The 8,696-nt window shown below is 39.8% G+C and overlaps 1 long non-coding RNA gene across 1 annotated transcript in view; it reads left to right on the forward strand.

Annotated features, from left to right (window-relative positions):
• LOC107699241 (uncharacterized) overlaps positions 1–5,078 on the forward strand; it is a 6,841-nt gene extending 1,763 nt beyond the window's left edge. The window contains exons 2-3 of the long non-coding RNA XR_001635437.1: positions 3,398–3,402; positions 5,069–5,078. This is a non-coding gene — a long non-coding RNA (uncharacterized LOC107699241). The remainder of the gene's footprint in view (positions 1–3,397; positions 3,403–5,068) is intronic.
• Positions 5,079–8,696: the final 3,618 nt, after the last annotated feature.

The raw sequence follows: 8,696 nt of genomic DNA on the forward strand, positions 1-8,696 counted from the left end.
TTTTTTTTTTCTGTTTGACACTTTCTAGTAATGGTGTCTTTAGTTGGTTTTGAATTTCAGGTAACACTTTAGAAAAGGGAAAACATATTCACTATTAACTAGGACTTTTGCCTCAAACTCCTAATTTGCTGCTTGTTAATAGTTAGTAAGGTCGTTGTTAAGTTTAGGTATGGGTGGATTAAGGGATCTAAAATACAGCCATGCAGAATAAGGCATTAATATGTGCTTTATAAGTACTAATAAACAGCCAATATGCTACTGACATGCATGCTAATAAGCAACTAATTAATAGCGAAAATTGGTCCTTAAAATAAAGTGTTACCGAAGTTAATATCTGGAAGATAGAATGGGTACATTGTTTTAGTGTAGCACATGAAGCATGTCTTATGTCAGTCTGATGTGGGTTTTTGAGTGTGTAGAACACTTCACATGGCTACTGCAACCCCCATGAACAGCTGCTCAGCTGCAAAATTTCATTTGTCACTGGTAAACATTCCATTCACTCCCATTAATCCAGAGGACGTGCAGAAAACAATCAGTTGTCAGAAGCAGTTCTGAAAGCAGATTCACATTTTCCCACAGTCAAGTTTATTATCTGCCTTTTCATTTTAAACAGATAATTTTCAACTATATTGACCTGCTCATTCAACTCCATTGAAACCACAGTTATGTTATGTTTGCTGGAGTGTTACTAAGAGCTTTTCCCTTGTAATATTGCACAATCTGTCTGGTACTTCATTTACATTGAATTATGGTGAATTGGATGCACAGAAAGTCATTTTCAGTCATTTCAATTCCATGTGTGCGGTATTTGGAGACATGCTGAGAACATATTCTTAGAACTAGTTCTTAAATCTTCTTGGAAAAGTGTCATAGATCAAGTTAAAGGAATAGTTAACTTCCAGAATAAAAATGTCCTGATAATTTACTCACCCCCATATCATCCAAGATGTTCATGTCTTTTGGATTTTGTGGAAAACATTCCAGGATTTTTCTACATATGTACTTAAATGGTGGCCAGCGGGCTGAAGGTCAAATTGTATTTTCAATGCAGCTTCAAAGCGTTCTACACGATCCCAGCCGAGGAATAAGGGTCTTATCTAGCGAAACGATACTTCACTCACAATTTAGATACAATCACTCACTGCTCTTTATAACACAATCAAATTTTGTTATCGTTGTTTTTGATACCAACTTTTAGATACCTCTTCAGTTTTACAATCCTCGATTCCAATTTCGATACCACAGCAAAAACTATTAGCCTAACAAATATAAAGAACTAAAAACTTTCTTGTTAGTCTAAAAATAGCTTATATTGAATCCAATTTGCCAAAATGTCAGGTTGTGGAATGTATCACTTTATGACGTAATAGTGTGGCTAAACCCTGCCTGCACAGAAGAAGTCTACATCACATCCTGCTTTGCTCCGCCCACCGATTCGCACATGTAGAATTAAATAATAACCAGAGAGGCAAACGCAGGTCTACGCAGAAACCACATGATTTAAGTTTATTTTTATGAATTTCCAGACCGCGTCAGTAAGAACTTGGTCCTTTGTTCACTTCATTTTACCATGAATTTGTTTACAAACAAGGCACAATTTGACGCAGGGCTTTTTTTAAAAAAAGCGTTTTTAACCTAAATCACAGCAGCGTCCATCAGTGAAGGATGTAGGCTGTCAAACATACATGCAGAAGTTTACATCGGTGGGCACACAGCTGTCCTTTAGAACTTGCAATATGCAAAAATGTTAGCCAATCATAGCGGTGGGCGTTTACTTCTGAGTCTACAATCCGCCATGCCTACTCAAACACAGCATTCCGATGAGGGAGGTCAAAACAGGACAGAAAATAGCCTATTACTTCTACATTATGATGTTTTTTGATGTAAAAATCACGGTAACAGTATAAGTGGACCTCAGAGAACAGTACAAAATAAAAAACAAAGGCAGTTCATGACCCCTTTAAGAAGTGTTTTATGTTCACCAGGGCTGCATTTTATATATATAAAATTTATATATATATTCATATACATTCCTATACACATATAGCGCAAACAGTAGAACATAGTGCTACAGTAGCAATGCCACGATCATGGGTTCAATGCCCAGGTACAACAAGAACTGATCAAATGTGTACCTTGAATGCAAAGTCACTTTGAATAAAAGCATCTGTTAAATGCATAAATGTAAATCTAAATTTACTCAATCAGGGAAGTCGTGGCCTAATGGTTAGAGAGTTTGATGTAAATATATTGCTAACATTATACGTGGACCTCAGAGAATAGCACAAAATAATAAGTGTAATAAGGCATATATAAAATAAGGCAGTTCATGACCCTTTTAATGTTAGTTCATAATGCATTTAACCAACATTAACATGTACAATTTAATGCTACACGTTTTTATATGTAGATATCTGTGTAAAATATGTCGGACTATGTGCATATGTGTAGTTCATGATATTTTGTATATTTATATGACAGACCTATAGGTTTGGATGTTTCGTAGCTCTGGTGGATGAAGGGCCCTGGAAGTGGTAAAGCCCAGGGGCCCCTTACAGTCTTAATGTGGCCCTGCATATACCTAACCTCTTATTCATTACCATGCTCCACAAAGAGCGCTATGTCGAAAAAGGCGGTGTATGTAAGTAAATGTGGGAAACCAAGGCTTTTGGCCCCTAAACTCTTCAAAAGCCCATGTTACTATTTCTTTAGCTAATTTATCATTCATATTCACTATTACATATTCATATGGCCATTTACATCAGTCATGAATCAAACATGAACTGGAAACACAGGCATTGATTTAATGTACATGCTGAAAAAGAGCGAGGAGAGGGTTGCTGCTGAGTATAAAAGATAAGTCATTTTTGCCCCTGGAGTCAACTGAGGCAATTTAAAGCTTCAATTATATTTTACTTATAGAAATCCATCAGGGTATTAATGAGCAAGAGCAATGTGCCGTTTTCAGCTGCACAGAAGGAATGCGGTTGATTTTTTCAAGGCTATTTCTGCGCACATCATTCTTCCAATCACAAATTCATCCGGGTTACATTGCGGGTTACATTTTTCACATATTTTCTACCAAATCATCCATCTATTCATGTCACTGAATTTCCTTACAATTGTCTGACTTTCCATCGTTCCTTCATAAACCCCTTTATTCGCACATTTGGTAATTTATGCATTAACTGAATAGGCTCACACATATTACTCATTTATGATCTATTTTAAGTAGTGTTGAATACATGTAGACAGAAGTTTGCCTGCCATTTGTGGAATGTCCTTAAAGAACACTAACATCCTGTTTGATGCACCGTTCCCAGAAAACTCCAGTACTTCCCCGTTTTCCCATGCATTCAGCAGGATGTGGTTTAGATTGTCGGCAAATTAGTAGTGTCGGTGCTGTGGCTCAGTGGTTAAAGATCAGGGCTATATTGTAGGTTTGAACCCCACTCAGCAAACCAGGGAACAAACACCACTGGTGCAAGACACTTCTGCAGGTTGCTTCAGGGTTATTTGAGGGGAAGCACACTATTAAATTGAACTCTAAATGACTGTATTGGTGTTCAAATTGATTTAGGCTTGTCATTAGTTCATTTAAACACCCTGGTCAACAGATACTACAAATTTAAAGGAGGGTGCAGAAGTGGGGGTTTTGAATCATCCTAATGACTCGAATCTTTGGAATCTGTTCACTGAAAAGATTTCAATCCTTTGACCTCATGGGATAGTAAAGTGTCCATCAAATGTGCACTTCAGAATCTTGACAGAAGCAGTACTTCACCAGGTATTTTTCTCTCTTTCTGCTTTATGAATATTGTAAATTAATACTGCAATATGCAAATCTAGAAATATAGTGGGGAATTATGCATGTTTGGTGGAGTGGAGTGTGTACACACGAGATATTTTGAAACATATCCCAGTGTTTTTGTCCATACAATGAAACTCAATGTGGTGATCTGTCCCTTTAATTCTAATGGCGGGTCCGAGACTCACACAGCCCACCTAAATTTGAACACTGGACTACTTACTATCCATTAGAGCTCAATTTACCTCCAACCATAATGAGTAAGTCCAGGCAAACTACTATCCAACATTCTGATAGCTAGAGACTAACCATAGGCTAAATAAATTAAAAAATAAAATTCAACATACCTCCACACACAAATCTATTACTTTCCCAGTTCCCTGCCAATTCACACAACCCCTGCAGCAGTGACTTACCACCTCAAGATCTGTTAGCCTTCACTACAGTCAGACATGTAGTTTCTAATGTTATCTGATGGGCAAAGTCAGCCTAGCATAACACAAATCAAATTAGCATAATGGTTGTGGAGTGCTGAGATGCTATCTGTCCACGTTGGGTTAATATTCCACTATGAAGAGTGGCCGAGGGTTCTGGATCAGAGTACTGATGTCCGGGCAGACTAATAGCCACCAGATGTGAGGGACCATTTTTGTAGGAAGAATGAGTGATCTGGGGGATAAATAAACAATGCTAATGCCTCACTTCCTGTCACCCACAAACGATTTCTGGGTGAAATGGAGGGAGAGAATTTGAAGAACAGCATTTTCTTATCTAATCACTATGTCCACTTACTGCTGCTGCAGCACATTTCGGGAATAGAAGGAAGCACCTATTGCACGTTTTTCACTGAAAGTTACTTAAAGCCAATGAAAGACCAACACGATTTATGACAGAGACAAATTATTGGTTGTTTGCTATGAATAGACCTCAAATATAGGGAAACAAAATACGTTTTAAAGTCATTGGACTGAATTAAATTAGATGCTGCTAAGATTTGCAGTGGCACTGCAATTTTATCGATGGCTAGCAGACTTGCTTTACATTGAAAAGAATATAATCCACACAGAAGAATGAAAAAGGGGAAATGAACATTGTGCTTTCCATACATCCCCTAAGGTCTGGTTATTTATTGACTGATTGATTGATTGATTGATTGATTGATTGATTGATTGATTGATTGATTGATTGATTGATTCACTTTAGAGATTGAACATATCCTCTAAATCTTACTCCTGCCTGGACTAGAAAAGTATAAAGCACGCTCTGAAGTTTTCATGTCTATCCCACACGCTCGCTGTTGCCGTTCAAATGCTGTATGTCCACATTTGGCCTGTAAAGGTCTGGCAGAAAGAGACCCTTTGCTTATCTATGTTGCTCACAGGAACATACTGCCTAGGAATAGATGCTATACTTTCTGCTATATTTTTTTTTTTCTTTAGTTTGTTTTTGTTTGATTTTGAAATATAGTTTATTTCTTCTTTCATTCACTCATTCGATTATTCTCTTTTTTCTTTCATTTATTCATTCATTTAGTAGACCTTTCTTGCTTGCTTGCATTCGTTTGTTTGCTCGCTAGCTTTTGTTTATTTATTTCTTTCACTTGTTTGTTCACTCTTTTGTTCTTTCATTTGGTAATTCAGTCTTTCTTTAATTTGTATGATCACTAGCTCTTCATGTCATTTTTCTTCTTCTCGATTTATGTCTGTGTATAATATAATTTATTTTTCATCCATCTTTTTTTTTCTTGTTCTTTCATTCTGTGAATTGAGTGTTCATATATAATAGAATCACTCTGTTATTTTATTTGTTTGCGCACTGGCTTATTCTTTTATCTGTTTTTTATTTATATTTATTTTTATTAGTTAATTTTTATTTTTATTACTTAATAACTTAATTTGTATGGTGACTGGGAGGAGACATGTTTGGTTCACTTAGTTTTGTCATGGGAACGTGATAATATGCCATGGCACAAGATCATTTTGTCGAGATAATGACGTCCTTATGTCGTGGCCACGCAATGTGAAGATGTGGCCTCAAGATCCTATGTTAAGTGAAAAACATCCTTTTCTCATGACCATGACCTCTTATGTTGAGGGAATGACATATTTTCCTCGTAGCCACGAGTTTAATGGGTAAACAAATGTGACCATAGCAACCTTGGATTTTCAGAAATTGATAAATTAATATTTTATTTTGAATTAAGAATAATAAAAGTGCGGAATTTAGAAATTATTATATTAACATAGGATAGGATTAATATAGGATACAGACTGTGTGTGCAATGTCGCCTAGACAGCATTTGAATTAAATGTATCTTGAATGAATATTAAAAGAATATGCAAAATAAAATAAAATAGGTCTACAAGAAAACTATGTAAAACGATATAATATTTGTTTTTATTAAAATGTCACTATCTAAGACTGTCAAAAGCTTATCTTGCTGGATCTGTCCACTGCTTTTGACACGGTTAACCACCAGATCCTCCTGTCAACCCTATTGACAAAGGGCATCTCAGGAACCGCACTCCAGTGGTTTAAGTCTTACCTCTCAGATAAGTCCTTCAAGGTATCTTGGAGAGCTAAGGTGTCCAAGTTGCAACATCTAACTGGGGTGCCTCGGGGCTCAGTTCTTGGACCACTTCTCTTCTAATACCAGCATACAGACCTCTACTCAAACTTGCCAAACCGGTCCAAAAGCAGATCACAGTATGGCCAGATGATGCTACCTCAGCACTACAGGACTGCTTCCAGGACACGGACTGGACCATGTTTAAAGAGGCAGCAACCTACCATGACCACACAAACCTGCAATAGTACACAGAAACAGTGACTACTTACATCAAAAAGTGCATTTATGATGTGACAGTCACCAAGAACATCACCACACGTGCCAACCAGAAGCCATGGATGACAGCAGAGGATCGTGGGCTGCTAAAGACCCGAGATGACGCATTCAGATCGGGAGACATAGCAGTCCTCAAAACAGCAAGAGCCAACCTGTCCCATGGCATTAAGAAAGCAAAATGTTTGTATGCATAAAAATCAATAATCACTTTACTGACAGCAAGGACACACGGAGTCTGTGGCAAGCTACACAGACTACAAGCCCCTGCCACAGGCCCGTGATGATGACACATCCCTTCCAGATGCACTCAGTGCGTTTTATGCACGGTTTGAAATGCAGAATGACAAACCTGCACAAAAACTGCCCACATCTCCCAACGACCAGGCACTCTGTCTGTCTCCAGTCGATGTAAGGAAGAGCCTATCTAGGGTTAACCCACGCAAGGCTGCAGGTCCTGATAACATACCAGGCTGGGTACTGAGAGACTGTGCTGAACAGCTGACAGATGTCTTAACAGACATCTTTAACATCTCCCTAAGCCAAGCAGTTGTCCCCACATGTCTCACGTCCACCACCATCATACCAGTACCAAAGAAGTCACCTGTGTCCTGCCTGAATGACTATCGTCCCATAGCACTGACCCCAATCATGATGAAGTGCTTTGAGAGGTTAGTCATGCACCATATCAAATCCAATCTCCCCAACACACTTGACCCGCTCCAGCTTGCATACTGTCCAAACCGCTCTACGGACGATGCCATTACCTCCACCCTCCACCTGGCTCTTACCCACCTAGAAAACAAAGACTCTTATGTTAGAATGCTGTTCATCGACTTCAGCTCAGCATTCAACACAATAATCCCACAACAGCTCATCAACAAACTAAACCTGCTGGGCCTAAATACCTCCCTCTGTAATTGGATCCTGGACTTTCTAACCGGAAGACCTCAGTCAGTCCGTGTCGGCCACAACACCTCCAGCACTACCACACTGAGCACAAGTGCCCACTGCTCTTCACGCTGCTGACCCACGACTGCACTGCCAAGTTCAGCTCCAACCACATCATCAAGTTTACGGATGACACAACGGTGGTAGGTCTCATCAGCAACAGTGATGAAACGCACTACAGAGAGGAAGTGGCAAAGCTGGCTGAATGGTGTGGCACTAACAACCTGTCCCTCAATGTGAGTAAGACAAAGGAGGTTGTGATGGACTTCAGGAGAAACTCCGTTGACCACCCCCCACTGACCATCGACAGCTCGACTGTGGAGAGAGTCAGCAGCACTAAATTCCTGAGGGTGCACATAACAGAAGACCTCACCTGGACCACCAACACTACATCACTCTCCAAGAAGGCGCAACAGCGGCTCCACTTCCTGCGCCGACTTAAAAGAGCGAGTCTCCCTCCACCCATCCTCACCACATTCTATAGGGGCACCATTGAGAGCGTGCTGACCAGCTGCATCACTGTCTGGTATGGGAACTGTAGTGCAGCAGACCGCAAGACCCTCCAGCGGACAGGGAACACGGCTGCAAAGATCATCGGTGCCCCTCTCCCCTCCATCCTGGACATTTTCCTTACACGATGCTCCAGCAAAGCCAACAGTATCGTGAAGGACCCCACCCATCCCTCCCACAGTCTCTTCCAGCGCATCAGGGCAAAACTGCTCAACAGCTTTTTCCCCCAGGCTGTGAGAGCCCTCAATTCCAATCATCTCACTCATCTCACCAACCTCATCCACAACCCTAGCTCCTGAAACCAGGATCCTCTCTCTCCCCATCCCACCACACCACACCACATGCACCACATGAAAACTGTTGAAAACCTCAAGAACATTGTGCAATTCTGAGTGTGCTACACACAGGTGAGTGGGCTGGACAAACCACCTGTAGAAAAACACACTCTTTTCTCTCTATATGCACCAGACACCTTCTTATAAACATTCCATGTTACAAGGACTTAATAAGATAACCCAAATGTTTACTTTTGTCATACTGCACTACTTGCTTCTTAACCTTAAATACCTCTTTTGCACACTA

Source organism: Sinocyclocheilus anshuiensis, unplaced genomic scaffold, assembly GCF_001515605.1.
Source record: "Sinocyclocheilus anshuiensis isolate Anshui unplaced genomic scaffold, SAMN03320099.WGS_v1.1 scaffold847, whole genome shotgun sequence".
Lineage (NCBI taxonomy): Eukaryota > Metazoa > Chordata > Actinopteri > Cypriniformes > Cyprinidae > Sinocyclocheilus > Sinocyclocheilus anshuiensis.